Raw genomic sequence first — 16,746 nt, 5'->3', positions numbered from 1 at the left:
GAAGCAGTGATGTTAAGGAAAAGGGGCAGAGGGCTAGTGCCAATGCCTACAGAGAGCTCTCCAGAGAAACTAGGGCCATGAGGTTTGTGGACCAGCATCACATGCTCTCCTTTACCATTTTTTAACCAGTCTTTGCTAAACTATGGTTTGTACTTCAGTGTCAGCATGCACTGACTGGACTCTCTTGGAGCAGGGACCGGTGGCACTCTGAATGGTGCTGGAGATACTAGGCTGATTTCCTTCTGTGGAGGGGCTGGGGGAACCAGAAAGCAGCACTTCAAATAAGCTCCCTCCTCATGGAGTCTCTGAAGGGAATGAGGGCCCATTTTCTTAATTACATGTTCATTAGTATGTTTAGTGCTCTCCTCCCTCTCTTCCCCCAGCCCTGCCACCTGGGAGTTCCTACTATGTTACTGGAAAGCCACAGAGGTTTATTTAAATACCACATAGTCAGATTGGAATGAAAAGCTATGAAGCTTCCTCTCTTTAATACTTTTTGAAATTATTTATGGGCTATGCTTCTTGCCTACGTAGAAGGTGCCTTCTGAGATTCCTGCAAGTCAATGCAGAAATAGCTGTTTGAATTGAGCAATAATTAGAAGCATATGGAGCAAAGCAAAGCATCAGAGAAATCCCATTCTGCTAAAGAAACACTGCTGTCTGAAATAGATTTCCACTGCATGTAACATTTTCTCATATGGCTAAAAAGAAATAACATCCTATGTCTGGTTTGCACCTACCAAAGCTGGGATATTCAAAGTAACATCTGTAATTTTGCTCTGAATTCAGTCTAATACCGCATGGTATTTGCAGCCCCTATGTTTGCCTGGACCACAGTTACAATTTCTTTTCTTTCCTAGACCTCAGAACAAAGGAGATTCAGCTTCTTTTTATGAATGCATGTATACTTGTATTTAATATTTTTTTCTCAGTCTTTGGTTTTGTTTTGGGGTTTTTTAAATGATATAAAATGCTGAGGAAATGTTTGTGAGTTAAGACATGGTTTTAATCTTTTGTAATCCACAGGCTCAGTCTGGGGAAGGTACTCAGAGCTCTCAAATCCTAATTTGCTGCCAGACTCTTAGGTGCTTGATGTGGTGGATTGTTTCACTCCTGACTTCTAAAAATAGCAGGTCCTGCTCTTGTTGCTCCTTCAGATCATCCCTTTGAGTTTAGAGATAACTGAAAAATCTCTGCACCTCAAGGGGAGACATACAGCACCAAAGCTGAAACTTTAACTCTCTATTTCTCATTTGTTTTGCTTACACAAGTACAACTGGATGTGGTTTGCTGTGGGGCTTTTGTTGAACCATACTGTTAGGGTGAGATGATTTTCTTTCAGTGATTATAACTTACTGACCTGATAGCTAGCCATAACTATATTTCAGTCAGCTGCTACACATGTACAGTAAAGCCATGGTTTTAATGATGAACTTGTTCAAATTTAAGCTGCATTTGTCAATAGGCGGGATCCCTATTACAATGTAATGGAGTATCCAGTAGCCATTTTAAAAAGCAACAGTGTTTTAAAATTGCAGATACAAAATATCTCTGAAAATGTAAATATGGAAACTCTAAAGTGTTCAGTGCTTGTGCTACTTAAGATGGCTTATGGACAGGTTTGAGGGTTTTGCCTGAAGCAGAAGTTACTCCTAGAAAAAAAATCCAGTTTTGAAGGAAATCATAAATGTTGGCAGGTTACTGTTTTCTTTCTGATGTGATTGAGCAGGCATGTGCTGGGCTCAGCAAGGCCGTGGCGTGTGCCTGCCCCACAGTGCTCTTCTGAGGGCGCTCAGGGGAGTTGTGCAAGTCGAGCAGGGGCTGGTCTTGCCGGTGTGGTGAGGAGCAAGCGTCATGGCAAGACCTGTGGTGTAGGAAGTGATGCTGGGAAGGCAATAGGTGGCATTCCTCTGTTTGACCCTACCTCCCAGCCCCATGCTGCTGTAAGTGCAGGGTTTTGCCTGGGGTGTGAAAACAGATTCCAGCTGCTGATAGCTATTAAAATGCAATTGCAGAAGTAAAGGCATTAATGCTGGTGTCTTTGCCGAACTCCTACTGGTTTATTTTTGTAAAGGCTGTTGTGAGTGGTGTCAGAAAATGAGACCTAATATTAAAACAATGACTTTCTGGGCAAAGCATAGAAGTCCTCCAGTAGCATCTTAGAAGTTGCTCCACATGGTGATAGTGAAGGAGTGCTAATCCTGGAAACTGCATATGGATATTGATAGCATTTTTTTAAGGTCAATGATCTGTGGGCATTTGTGAGGTGCTTCAAATCATTTTTACCTGGATTTGAATGAGAGCTTCGAAATTTGCTCAACGATTTTCCAGAGAAGGGCTCTGTTTTCCAAGTATTTCTAAGGCAGCTGTGCTTAGAACATTGAAGATCTAAAAATTCTCTGGGTGAAGCCAGCCTCATGCTAGGGAGGCAATAGGTCTCTGAAATGTTATTATCATTGTTATTATCCAAGTGCAGCGTTGCTGCTTTCCTAGGCATAACAGTAAAGGCATTTGCTGCCCAATGAGATCTTATTAATGCAGATTCTCATTGTGGTAGAGAAGGGTGTTGACTCATGAAACAGCCTGTGGAAAGTGGGACAGCTGAAGTGGTGATTGTCCCCCGCTGGTCCCCCTGCCCTGTGCCAGGGATTGCTGCCTCCAGGGCAAGGACATCTGCATGCAACTCAAAGCCATTCTAGGACTGCAGTTGCATGGCCCACTGTGTTACAGCGGTTCAGGTTTGGCACTGGCTTGCTTTCCCCCTTTTTGGGCTGCAAACTGAGGTAATTCCTGGAGCCATATTACTTTTGGCCCAGAGGTCCCTGTGTGAGGGGCAGCATCAGCCATTTGCGGGAGAGCAGCAGGGCAAGGGGGTGGGAGCTGCTGCAGCCATCTGATTTTCATCTGTCTGTGACTCAACACTCCCTGACCACAAGGGTCAGCTCTTTGTGAGTAAAGTCTATAGGTGTTGGTCCCTAGATATTATACAGATATGGTGAGTTTGGACTCTTTGAAGCAACTTGAGCAGGTGAGTAATAACTACTCACCAGCTTCAAAATTTGCTCAAGAGTTTTCCAGAGAAGAGCTCTGTTTTCCAAGTATTTCTAAGGCAGCTGTGCTTAACATTGAAGATCTAAAAATTACATTTTTTTCAAAAGCGTATCTTAAAGCTGTTTTTTGGTTTTGTGGGTTTTTTTTTTGTTTTTGTTTTTGTTTCTGCTTTTGTTTTTGTTTTTTTTTAAGTGAGACTGACTGTCCTTTTAAGACATTCTCAGATTCTGGGTGCCCACCACCAGGGCCATGGGTAGGGGGAAGACCCAAGCAGCTTCTGACCTTCTTCAGAGGTACTTATTCACCCCAGGCAAGCTGCTCTCGAGCTGCAGCTGAAGCCTGGCAGCCCACAAGCAGTATTTTGCTAGATGGATTCCCTAGGGTCTGAGGGCTTGTTTCCCAACAGGGCCAGCTAAAAAAACCCCAGAACTGGCATGAGGGTTGTATAAAACTTTGTTATTGCTTTTGTCCTTCTTGAAAAGTACTGATTTGAAAGTACATATTTTTTGCACTACATTTTTATCAAAATCACTTTCAAAAAGAATTGTTTGTTGAAAACTTTTCTGAGAAAATTCAATTTCCTAGTAGTATTTGAAGTCATGTCTTTTTCAAATATGATGAAAAAGTGACAACTGGGATAGGAGCTCATGTGGAAGCATTATGGGGGATGATGTACATTTGGGGTTTTCCCAATATTTTTCCCTGAAAAACACTGGAAAAAAGACTGTACATGACAGTCTCTTCCTATTCACAAGCATACAGTTAAAAGAAAAATAAGATCCATTTTTAATGCAAAAATGCCAAGTGTTTATCTCTATAAGCAGAAGCAAAAACAAAAGCCTGGTAAACCCAAATTGTATAGCCGCTGAGCCCAAGCACCCCCTTGACTGGAGGAGGAATTAGTGGCTTGCATAATCAAGCCTGCGGAGCTCATTTTGTCATGCTCAAAGGGCCACAGTGGTGCAACAGTAGGGGTGGAGGGACCAGCAAACACCAACAATGAATTCCCTTCATTTTTCCAGTTTAAGGCCCAAGTAAAGGAAATGCAAAGCTCTTTTCTGCCTCTCCACACCCCCTCCTTTTTATTTCCTTCCCCCCCTTTTTTCCTGTTCCTTTTTTCTGTTCCCTTTTTTCTATTAATTTTTTTCCTTTTCCTTTTTTTCCCATTCTTTCTCTTTCCTCTTTTTTTTTAAGGTGGATGAAAAGAGTGAGGCATAAAGGAGCCAGGTTGACACCTGTATCTGTGACAGCTCAGGCAAGGGAAATAGTGGGAATGGATCCACTGGCAGCAATTTGAAACTGTCCCACTTCCTGACTTGGAGGCTTTGACTGATGGTGCAGCCATATGGTTGAACATCTTGAAGGGCCAGCAAAGAGGTGCTGCTGCCAGAGCTGAGAAGGAGAACCAAGTCATTATCAGAAGCCAGATATGTGAGAGTGAGGAGCCATTAATACAAAATTTTGCATCATGTTTCATTGTCCTTTCTGTGCAAGGGGCTTGGCATGGCACTTTGGGAAGGCGAGGCCTAAGCCTGGCTGCTGGGGATGGCTGTGCTGAGCTGTGGTTAAAAGGAAGGGCTTCTTCCTCAGCACTTAGTGCACAGTGTGGTCTCTTTACAGGGCAGCATTTCCCTTTTTATACATGCAGTCACACACTTCCTCTTTTTATTCACCCAGACCCCAAATTTGACTTTGTTATAAACTGCCACATTGGTTCTCCCTGCAAAAGAGCCGTTGGAACACCAGAAGGGCAGGGATTGTTCAATCCAGGCTGCAGCTGAGACCTGAGGAGAGCAGAGCTCCCTGGCCATGGCCCCTGGCAGTGCTGCTGGCCATTAATGTAAAGCAGCACCAGTGCCAGCAAGATAAGAGTTGTAATGACCACTGTGGGCTCCTGCTTTCCCTTTTATTACTTGGGTACATTACATTTGTTTCCAGCAGAGGAGAGCTTATGTGTGCGTGGCTGCACTGGTTGTGTTGGACCAAGCTCCCTACATGGTTGTATGGATGGACTCCAGGGACAGAGCTGCACTTCCCCTTAATAAGCTCCTCGCACCACATTAAAGATAAAAGGGGAAGGGAAATATTTATATTCTGACAAAGCAGCTCTTCCCTTCAGGCTCTTGTTTTATTTATTAGCTTGCTCTGTCCCTCTTTTACAGTTTTCTCTCTCTGTTTCAGTGCCTGTGCTCTCTTTTTCTCCTTTATTCACTAATTTCGTCCCTGGGAGACAGTGACAGCAAAACTTAAGAATTGCTGCTCAAGACATCAGATTCAAATTGTGCAATTCCCAGTTGATAACTACAACTCTCCTCCCATCTGTGTTTTCAATACAAAGTAATGATTTATAGTGCTTAAACTATTGAATATATTACATCTGGTTTACTCCAATTACATTAGATGGAACTGTAGAAATAGGGTGAGTTGGGTTTGATGGTTGTTTTTGTTTGTTTGTTTTTTATACATTGCAACACAGATGCTGCATATCTTCCCTTGTTTGTGTAGGCAGTGGAAACCACTATCATTCTTGTCTGGAGAAGCCCTTACCGAGGCATGACACAGCTACACCGAGACCTTTCTAACCTCATTCATCAAACACTTCCTTTCCTCTGAGGCCTTATCCCAGGGGACCATTCATTTCCTTCAACTAATATGCCACACGAAAGGAATCTTGGGTAGATTCCTGTGTCTGGGTTTAGCTCCAAATTTATATAAAGGTTCAAGAAGAGAGAGGAAGGATGCAAATACATGCAATATATGGTATTGTTGTCCATTCTGCTTCTTTTGCTCCTTCTCATACATTACAGAAAATCACGTGCTGACTTACAATGTCAGGGGACACCAGTGTTCATGTTCTAATTATCTTTAGAGCTATGTTTTCCTGCCAAAATCAAGTAGCTCTCTGCTAAGAGTGAAGCATCAAAATTAAAGAGAGTTGGTGCCCGGAAGCTTCATCTCACTGCCATTGTTATGTTTCTGCCTGTTGTCATAGAATTGCAAAATACCTGCAAATCGTAGCCTTTACACCACCATGGTTAAGCGATGTAAACTGCAAACTGCTGAATGAATGAACTGTATCTGGCTGGGGGAACGGGCTGGTTTTTACCATTCACAACACCCCCACCCCCCACCGAAAGTGCCACAGCTCTGTTTCCAGATGGATCAGGAAGGCAAAGGAATTTGTTAATTGATTTTTCTCCCTCCCATATCAATTAATGAAGCCCATCTAGGGAGATGTATGCTCTTCTCTCTTAGTTAATTAATCCTTTTCCTTTATCTTCACAAAGAACTGCAATAAAGCAATTAGCAAAGGATTTACAGGGTGTGGAGTAGTGAGAGATTCCTCTGGCCCCTCTGCAGCTCAAGCTGTTCAGCACTGCTGCAATTCAGGCTCTCTCTAAAGGGATTTGTGTCCCCCACCCTCTGTGGTGTGGCTGCTGAAAGCCCGGCCCTCTCAAGATGTGAAATCCGCAGCTTGCTCTCTCCTAAGGGAGAGTTAACAACTTCGGTGCCAGTCCTTGGCAAAAGCCTCCTCTGGGACAGTGGCACCAGCCTTCAAAAGCGACAGGCACTGGCTGCTCGTGGCACCACTGTCCCCTTAGCTCCTGAGCTGGTGTCTTGCAGGAGGATACAGCAGTGTGGGGTGTGCTGAGCTACCCCAGCACTTCAATCCTGCTATAACAGCCCAGCTGCCTCCATCCCCTCTCCTGGCCCTGTCCTCCCATCCCAGCCTGTACATAGGTTCTACCTCCCCAAAAGGCCTTAGTGAGCAGTTTGGCGCTCTCAGCCAGTAGGAAAGGAGCCTACCTAAGCTGTAAACCCTGCAAGAGAGGAGCTACAGGAGGATGGAGGTGCCTTCTCCACTCTGTAACTGTGAGGTGTTGAATAGGTTTTGCCATTCTCCCCAGTTGTTAGGGCTCACTTGAACAGCTGTCCCCAAACTCCATGACATGGCTGCCCTGATGGTGGATGCCTTTTTGTGGAAAGGACTGCAGCTGCACAGCGGGGGATGCGCTGGCAGCGACAGCAGCATCTCCTTACGGGATATTCACATGCTGACAAGGCATCTGTCTCTGTGATTGCCAGCATGTAAAAGTAAGCAGTAGGTCCTGAAGCACTGCAGCAAGAACCATCCATGTATTCAGTCTCCTCCTTTCTGCCCACAGCTCCTCCTCTGCCTTCTCATTAGCAGCAGTGGTGCATTGATGCAAGGCCCGTCTGCACCCTCCTTCTGGAGGCACAAAGAGCTGGAGATGAAAATCTCCCTCTTCTGTGCTTCTAGCTATGAAAAGTGGGAGCCCTTCTGGTTCCCTGAATGACACAGTGGCCTGGGAAGGACAGGCAGATCCCAACAGCCCTTTGTAGAGTGATCAGTGAAGTGGTCCTTTCTGTACTGGAGTCCTGAGGGAACAAGCACTTGGTTTTGAGTACCCTAACTCCTTGTGGGCCCTCAGGCTTTCATAGAGAAAAAGGCCCCATCTCAATGTGAATTATCACCAAGTGGTAGCTCTGCAGCCATACTGTCAGCCAGCACGTCCTGGCGGGGCTTAGGCTAGATGCTGGAAAATGAAGCAACAGACTGCAAGAACGTAAAGAAATTGTCAGTGCCTGAAGGAATGTGTACAGGCAGGAAAGTGTGCGGCCATCCTTCAGCCAAGGTGTTTTACTTCAGTGAAAAGGTGTGGCAGGGGTGGCACATGTTTGGTTGCCCCTCAGCCTCCTATGACCATCCCAGCCAGCCTGGTTAGCTCTCTGCTGTTGTTGTGTGTCCTGCAGGCCTTGTGAGCTGCCCAAAATCTATGAAGGGAAGAGCTGGTGAGCTCTAGGAAGCATATTCTGATCTGGGCATCAGACCAAATTCCTACCTCCCAACCCAGGCTCCACAAGAATAACCTTTTGATGTAATGTACATAATTTTAACTACACAGCCACTAAATATGTCTGGCTTGGGTCAATCCTTCTGTCACTGTGGAGAAGTGTCTTGGGTTTTTTCTTTGTCTATCATGTTGCTTGCTTGCTTGCTCACCACTGTCATGCCTATCTCTATTTTCAAATGTAAACTTGGTGTGCCACTATCGAGTGACAGTGAAGAGATGTGGATGTTCTGTATGACAGCATGTATATAGTAGATGCATATTTGTCCTTAAGGCGAGATGCAGTGTTTCATCCCAAGGGAAAGAAGAGTGACCTTTAGTCTGTCTGGATATTTTACAATCTGTCCTTCCTTTTCTGTTTCCTGTAAGGTTAAAGACCTGCTGGTGATGATTAAAAGTACTGCAGTTTCTTCTCTCTCTAAATAGTTTTAAAGTTATTTCAGAAGCAAGAAAGAAGTTTAGTTGCATCTTCCTTTTCACCCTGATGTCCACCAAAAATCAGATTCTGCTGCATTTTACTTTCTAATGAAAGTAACGCTTAGTAACCTTTTGTTTCTGTTCATATCCAGCAGCTGAACATCCCCTACCCCTCCCAAACAGATTCCCAGAGAATATTTTTTGTAGCCTTCATACCAACAGCTCGCTTCCACGGTACCAGCTCTAGATTGGAGCTCCTAGCTCCTAGCTTTTCTGGGGCCACATATATTAGCTTTGTAGCAGTTAGGAGGCAAGTTCAGAAATTTATTCCTAATTACAGCAGAAACGGTGGGTAGGGTTCATATGAGACCTTTTTCTTTGGGCTCCTTTTCTGGTCCAGAACGCGATCTTTCAGTAGAACCCTGGCAAAGGTATTGTTGAGAAAAAACATAACAAGGTGGTGCCAGAAGATCATCTGTGCAATGCACAGATGGTCTGCACGTGCACCACAAATGCAGGGCTCTAGGAAATGTTGAATTTACTCTGTCCTGGCTTCGCAGCTAATTCCAACATGCACCACAAGCCCCTCTGACACTTCCGGGAAGTGTTGGACTCACTTACAGACTCTTGCATCTGATCTGTGCAGATAATGTGGAAATGTCTGGGGTTTCTGGACACTGAGTAACCTGGGGTTGCTACTGCATAGTACTTCCAGCTGGGCCATTGGACTCCCAGAAATCCCACATAAAGGTAAAGAAAGTCCTCATTCTCCCTTCCTTTCAGACAAAATCTGTGGGCAGAAGAGGGCATGTCCAATTAAATCCAGACGTGTTAGCCTTGCTCTAATCTGTCTGGATGTCTGCAAGATGCAGAGAGATCAGGCAGAAGATGAATGGTGTGGCAGTCTAAAACCACACTTTGCTGTGAGTAATGTTAGCATATTGATGCAGCCTTTCATTCTCAGCGTTTGTCAAAAGTAATTAGTGTAAAGTTCTCTGCAGGATCAACGTTTGAAGTACTTTTTGCACTCCACGATCACTTCTTTCCCAGTTCATAATCTCCTCCTAAGTCACTGTGTTTGCTTAGTGGCAAATCTGTGAGTAGCAGTTTCAGTTATTTGCATCCATTCTGGCTTCATAATATTTGGGACTATTTGAATTCTGTTAACTGAATATGATCTGTCCCAAGTAGCCAGGAGATTGGATCAGGCTAACTGTCCTGCTCTTGAACTTCACCAAATGAGAAGGGTGTAAAAAACCCAAAAAGCTGTTGCCTGTCCTGGGCTTCAGGGTAGGGCTTACAGCCGCTCAATCAGAAGGCACTGAAGGAGATCTGATTGTGCTGCGGAGCAGCTGCTGGAATTGCAAATTGAACAAAAGAAAACAAACCGCAAAAATAAACATTTCCAGTTCACTCTCTCTCTCTGTAGGCAGCCTGCAGTCCCACACAGCAACTCTGCTGCTTGGAGACAAGGGCTTGACTACAGGTTCCCGGAGCCCTAGCTGCTAACTAAGAGGGGTGAATACCTTCCCAGGGCTGGAATGCCCTGTTCACATTTCGTGTCCCCTCAGACAAACCACCCAAATTTAAAAAACTACTAGGAAATGTGCCAAAGAAGAATTTCCTGTTTTAAATGGCTGTGGAAGTCACTACTCTCCTACTCTCCGCCATTAGAAATACAGATTGCAGCTGGGGCTTTGAATAAACACAGTAACTTAAATGAACACCTATGGGTCTGCCATCCAGGATGGGGGGAGCTGGCTTTGTGGCTGTGGCCCAGAGCTGGGGTAGGGAGAGCTGGGGTCCCCTGGCTGCCCCTAGCCAGAGTGCTGCAAAAGGAGCCTCTGACCTGGACCCCTCCCGTGGCTGTGATGGCTGTGGGCAACATGGCACAGAGGCACACAGCACCTTAGTCTCTCAAGGACAGGCAAAAATCATATTTCAAGATTTAGATTAGTTAATGACCAGGTTAGAAAAGGATTCTGCCTTCCCTAGGTCGCTTCCTCTCCCTGCACAGCTCTGTTCACATGTAAACATTACTTTGTAGTGGAATTTTGGCTGGCCTCATTCTGTACCTGCCACATTCACTCACTCTCTGTCTTTCTTCCCTGGCAGATGGCTCCTCTCCAATCATGAACCTGCTGCTTAGTAATTACTTTAATGCAATGGGAATAGGGCCTTTAGTTTCTCAGCTTTTCTTCTCTGTAAGCAGGGTGGAGGTAACTGTGGGCAGGAAGAGATGGAGGAGCAGTTCACTGGAGATTGCCTTCCCATCAGAAAATCAAAGTGCTTAGCCAGATCCCCACTCTCTTATAGAACCATATGGAACTGGAACAAGGCAAGTTCTGAATTCCTCTCTCATCTTTGTGTAAAATTGGCATTAAGAATTTACCTGCCTTAACTACATTTTGTAGGGAGGGCAGCCCCTGGTGTAAAAGCTGCGTTATGGTCTCCAGAAGTCCATTTTCACATAGTCTTGCTAGTCACTGGGTGAGCCCACTAAATGCAAAGCCTCTGCTGTGCTTGTTGAAACCAACTGGACATACAGCTTTTCTGCACCAAAGAGAGGGAGGCTTTTCAGTATCAAGACATACAGCCTCATATAGACTAAGTAACTGTATGTAGGTTAATAGGATAATGTCCATAGCTCCCTGAAACTGAAAGAGAAAGGAAGATTACTTTTTTATCCTTCAAGTAATGCGCTTTTAACAGGACGCTTACCTGGCTACCGTTCTATTGCTCTCTGTCACTGAAATTAAGCTGCTGAAATCTATAGTACAAACCTGTACATACCTCTGCCTATAGTATGAAATGTTTCAGCCTTCTAAGAGCAACATGCTAGGGAAGATACTGTATAATAATGCAGTAAATATAGGTCATCTTCAGTAGAATTTATCTTTTAGCAGGTGGAACGATCCTAAACACAAAAAAAGGAAAGAAAATTCCAAGTGTGGGCATCAGGTCTGTTCACATGATGTGAACATATATGCTTGAACTGTATAAACACACAAAATAGTGAGTGTATGATGAAAAGCTACATATTAGCTGAAGAAATATTTGCAGTATTTTGTATCAAATGCTATTGATACCTGAAGCTATCTGAATTTTCCAGGATGTCTTTATTATCCCATATATGTAATAGTAGTTGGAAAAATGTTCTCTGCCTTCTAGAAGAACAGTTCTGTCTCTGGTGCAGAGGGTTTTTCTTTTTATCTGTAAAGCCTGACATTGTGACAAGTGACTTTTTAAAGTCTAAGTTGTGAGAGGGAGGAAAAACAACTACTTTGTCTGAGCGTGGACTTGAATGAACTAATCAGGTGTCTGAATTACTTCTGATGCCACAGCACCAGCACCCATCAAAGAGCTCTCCACGGGTGATTTTGAAATCAACTTTTGAAAACACTTTGAATTTCACCTTTTCCTTCTTATTCTGTGGCAAGATGATAAAGTTCAATTATCAATCACACAGAAAATACACAGGGAAACTGTAATTTTAGTAAAATTATTCAGGATGAGCTAAACTCATGAAAAGCCACTGAGAATGCATTAGTTGTCATAATATGACCAGAACCTTGTGGGTTTAAGTGAGAACATTTGTATCACATCTATTCTTTGTTCAGTCTATAGCTTGGAAATTAATCTCTAATGAGTGCCTAATCTGCTGCACTTTTCTCCATGACTTGGCATAAACACTGATTTATTTAGAATAGTTCGGCTATAATAATTTGCTATGAGCTGCAATCACAGCTCTGCAGCTCTTCATTAGGGAATAGTAAACACTTGGTGTCTTTTGTGTCAGGTAGGCTGTGTCTAAAGAAATTTACTACAACATGGGTGGATCAGCACATTGAAGCTACTTGGTGCTGAGACTCCTACATCTAACCTGTTGGTGGTTTGGGAGTTTTTTCTTTGGACTAGGTGGTCTGGTTGTTTGAACCAAATGTTCTCACCAAGATGTGTTTTGAAGCTCCCTAAAGGACCATGCATTGACACAGACTCACAGGACTGGAGCTCGTTAGGTGGCATCCAAACCCATTCTGGCTTAGCATCCTCCAGTATCAATTGAGCTGATGCACACCAAAACCACTCTGCTAAGCACACCAGTTCCTACTAAGTGGGAATGCTCAGGGGATTTGCATATGCTTCAAGACTTTACTGCTGCTCTGGACCACCATACTAACATAGACACACCCACTGGAATATAAATAAAGAAAAAGATTTTTCCATTTTTCTGTCACTCAAAGGCTGTTTTGGTTTGTTGGTTGATTGGGGATTTTTGACGTACCATTGCAGGTTTTTTATTTCTGAAAACAGTTCCTTAGCGACAGGATTTTCCAGTCATTGTTGAAAATGAAAGTCCATATGTTGTTATGGCCAGATTCACAGAAAAGCTTGAGGCCTAATTTCTATAGAGTCACCATTTCTACCTAGATCCAGATACTCAACCATTTAGATTTTACTTAGATCCATGCACCCAAGACAGCCCTGTTGTATCTGCTGCACTGAGCTCTTTCACCTTGCTGCAGCTCACACTCATACCTGTGTATAGCTTGACAAGGACCTTGTCTGGCCACAAGTCCCATGTAAATATATATTTTTGCATGTGTATTTATCTTCTTAGTAAGAGTTCAGTCTACCTAGATGATGGTCAGTAAAAGATTTTTCCACCACAATAGACTTTGAATCAGATTCTCATGCCCGAGTTCATGTGCCTGCCTGATTTACCAGCTTGCTTAGGTCAGCCTTGGTTGGGTTAACCTAATCTCTCTTCCCTAGTTAGAGGCAGGACCATCATCTGTCAGGATGGGTTTGATACCCTGTTCAAGCTGCATTTTCTATGATTACATATAAAGTCCTAAACAATAGTCTACTATCTCTTTGTTTTGTCTTTTTGAGTCTCTGCAGTTCTTTGTTGGTGACAATTCTTGCAGAACACCACAGCTTTTTTCACCTGGAAGGAGTCTTCCATGGCAGCACACTTTTTCCCAGGAAGAGTCATGTACTTGGAGACAGCCTGAGTGCATGACAGATGACAGCATTCCTGGGAATTTGCTTCAAGTTTCCAAGGTTTCTGTTCTGAACAAGCACAAGGATTGAACATTTCTCCTGAGACTTCTTTCATGCATGGTCACAAAAATGATCATCCTTTCCCATCAGAGGGAGTTTTCCTTTGTGCCCAAGAAGCATGTGGTGGAAAATAAAAGCTGCAGCTCTTGTTCACACAACTCTGGCTGAAGTCAGCCTCCCCAGCCATGCATGCAGGGATTTAGCTTTGTCTCTCATTTTTAGAAGTGCACAATTCCTGCTTCTTCAAGCTCAGCTCATATATTTTATTAGATGTTCTCCTAATTAGTCATTTTCAGAAATAATGGTATAAGGTGAGATTTCTTCCCAGAATTTTTTTAATCGGGCTGAAGTTTTCAAGGAAAGATCTTTAATTTTCCAGGAAAAGGGGAAAAGTCCTGTTACTGTTTTTATTTTGTTTAATAACAAGCCAGATATGTGATAAGCCTAAAAAAATTTGTGGCAGATGCCAATACACAGACACTACAAGCAGTTTCTTTTGTTCATGCAAGCAGCTGGCTCACTGTTACACCTGAAGAGGTAATTAGAAAGATAAGTTGGAACACTAATTTGCAACATTCAGGCCTTCCCTGGGAAGGTATTGCCATGACAAAAGGAAATAAAGGAACTCCCAGTCAAGAACAGGGGCACTATCCACCATTTTTCACTCTTACTGGCAGCTCTAGGTAACCTTTAACCTCTTCCCACCAGCCTCCTCAAAGAAGCTACAAGATGCAGGAGAGTAAAGGGAAAGGGTCCTGTCTCCTCACACAAAATGCCCCGTGCATTTATACTTAGAACAAACGTCTTTTATTCTGATTCCCTTGTGCTCTGTTGCTCTCAGGTACTCCAACAGCTAAAAAGGAGAAGGAAAAAACCTGGAAGTGCCACACATGCGAAGGGTAGATTGCTTTATAAGGACACTAATGGACACATTTAAGATCAGTTTTATAGATTACTAGCAGTCAGGATTATTTTGTTTGGTTAGTTTATTACCGTGGATAGCACAGTGCTTGGCTCTGAATCTACTTTACACAGATTAATTAATTTAGTTTTGTAGTGCTGTACAGTGAGCTTTGCAACGCTGCCTGTGAGTGCAAACGGGGCTTGCAGGGAGAGCTACAGTTTAGTGACACTTGTACAAATACAGCCGTGACAAGTTGTGTGCTCAACTTTAGAGGCTGCTGTTGAAATCTCCAGTTAGGAAGTGGGACTCTTCTGCCATTCATCTAATTTCTGTGATCAAAGCAAGCCTGGCTTGCGCCTGCACTGAGATTCCTGTACAGCTCACACCAAAGCTGATCACTTCAGAGAGAAGACAACTGGACCTTAGAAAAGAAAGCTCTATCAGTAACCTGGAATCAGCCAGTATAAAATTTCTCCTTATCTGGAACTCTATTCTTGGGGAGAAATATTATCAGTAGATGTGTATTAATTGGCAGGAAATTGCTTGCCCTGGGCTCCTCTGACAGAGGCCTCCCCCTTCCCTCTCCTCTCCCTGAACTCCACTTTCTCATAACTGCACCACACTCAACATTTGACTGTGCTGAAGGGAGAGATGAATTCTGTGAACAGTAAAAACACAACTTTCTGCTCCATTGCAAGGAGCCAGATGACGGATACTATTTTCAAAGACTTCTTTGTCCATAAGATGGCGTTTGAATTAGGAACTTGTTTAGCCAGATTCTCTTGTTACAATTTACTGATTCATTGGGTGGAGAATGGGAGGGCAGGATGACAGAGCCAGACAGCTTCAATGAACAATTTTTTTAAAAGATCTCATTCAAACACAAATGCATCTTAAAATATATCCAGAATTAGACAGCAGGAAGAATTATAAATTTTAACCTACCTGTGCCTTTAAATAAACTGCTGAGAGGAAATAAGTTGTTTTATCGCTTCTTTTCAGAGAAAAAGTGTAAAGATGTAACAGATGAAATCTGTGGTGTTTTTCTTAAGAACCAGAAGTGGTGGAGAAAAGGTGTTTTTTAAAAAAAAATCTCTCAAAATCTCTCCTGCTCTCAATAAGACCATAACAAAAGTTAAGTATCATTGGGGTTTTTAACATCAAAATTAATTTCTGTTTCAACAACAGAAGAATCAAAAGGCAGGATCAAATTCAGGTCTCCCACTTGTTCTGCCAGATGTAATTCTTTTGACAGCTATCTGAATCACATCAGAATCGATAAATCTGGAATTAGATCTATGAAGATACTTAGAACCTTATCCCCACATCTTCAGTTTTTCCCAGCCTGACCCAAAGCCGTTTGGCAGCAGGTCCCACCTGTACTGGGAGAGTGCCTGGGACCTGGCAGCACCAGTGCCGCCCCTCTTCTTTCTCCGTGCTGCTTCAGCCAGGCCTGAGCTGTTCATACTCTGCCCTTGTGAAATCTTGGGGTCCTTCTCTCAGCTGCTGAGCACTGGCGATTTTCACAGCTTCTACTTCAATTTGTAAAGTTTCTCGGAAATCTCCCAGGGTGTCTAATCTTACTGTTGGGGGAAGGGGAAAGGCCTGCACTGGTCTTGTATGACCTCAGTCATTTAATTTGTCTGTCATTACTTCATGGGTATTGGTTACCAAGAATGTAATTCTCAACTTTCTTACTCACAAAAAAGGGCAATGGTCTAAGTTTTCTTTTATTTCTTTGGTTGACAAAAGAAAAATTACTGCCTGTGGTAGACTCATTCTTTTCAGGTCTCTCCCTCTATATACAGGCACACACATATGTCTGCATGTGGTCATTAGAAACATCATGCATACACAAACCCAACTTTTCCCAGAATTTAAGTAGCAAGAAATATTGAACCCAGAAGACTATGTTAGTGAAATAAATAATATATACTTTTTATTAAGTCCATTTTCACATCACAGGTTTCTTTAGATAAATTTTTCAACTTTCAAGTTCCCTTCTTCCCCCCGCCCCCCGCCCCCCCCCCCCGCTCCTCTCAAGACCGCATTCAGAATAAGTATTTGAGTGTGGGGAAGGGAGACTTCTGAATGAACTTTAGCCAATTTAATAAAACTAGAACAAATCAATAAGCCACCCAGGCATCTAATGCTCTCAGTATTCCCACTGACGGTTCCACAACATCAAACAGTATGGAAAACATTTTCAAGGTAAGTCCTCTGTATTCTGAAACAGGTCCCTAAAGGCAGAAAGATGGAGGTTTTCTTGGCCTACCAGTTTAAAATAGGTCATGCTCTGCATTCACAATCAGCTCAGAGTCAGGCACAGCTCTTCAAAGCAAGAGCTGCAGCAAAGTGTGCTCTGCTCAGGCTGGGAGCGCGCTGCAGCCAAGGTCAGGGGGATGGTGCAAGGGGCAGGTACTCTTCTCTCTG

The sequence above is a fragment of the Falco peregrinus genome, chromosome 8 (assembly GCF_023634155.1).
Source record: "Falco peregrinus isolate bFalPer1 chromosome 8, bFalPer1.pri, whole genome shotgun sequence".
Taxonomy (NCBI): domain Eukaryota; kingdom Metazoa; phylum Chordata; class Aves; order Falconiformes; family Falconidae; genus Falco; species Falco peregrinus.
This window is presented reverse-complemented; position numbering follows the sequence as displayed.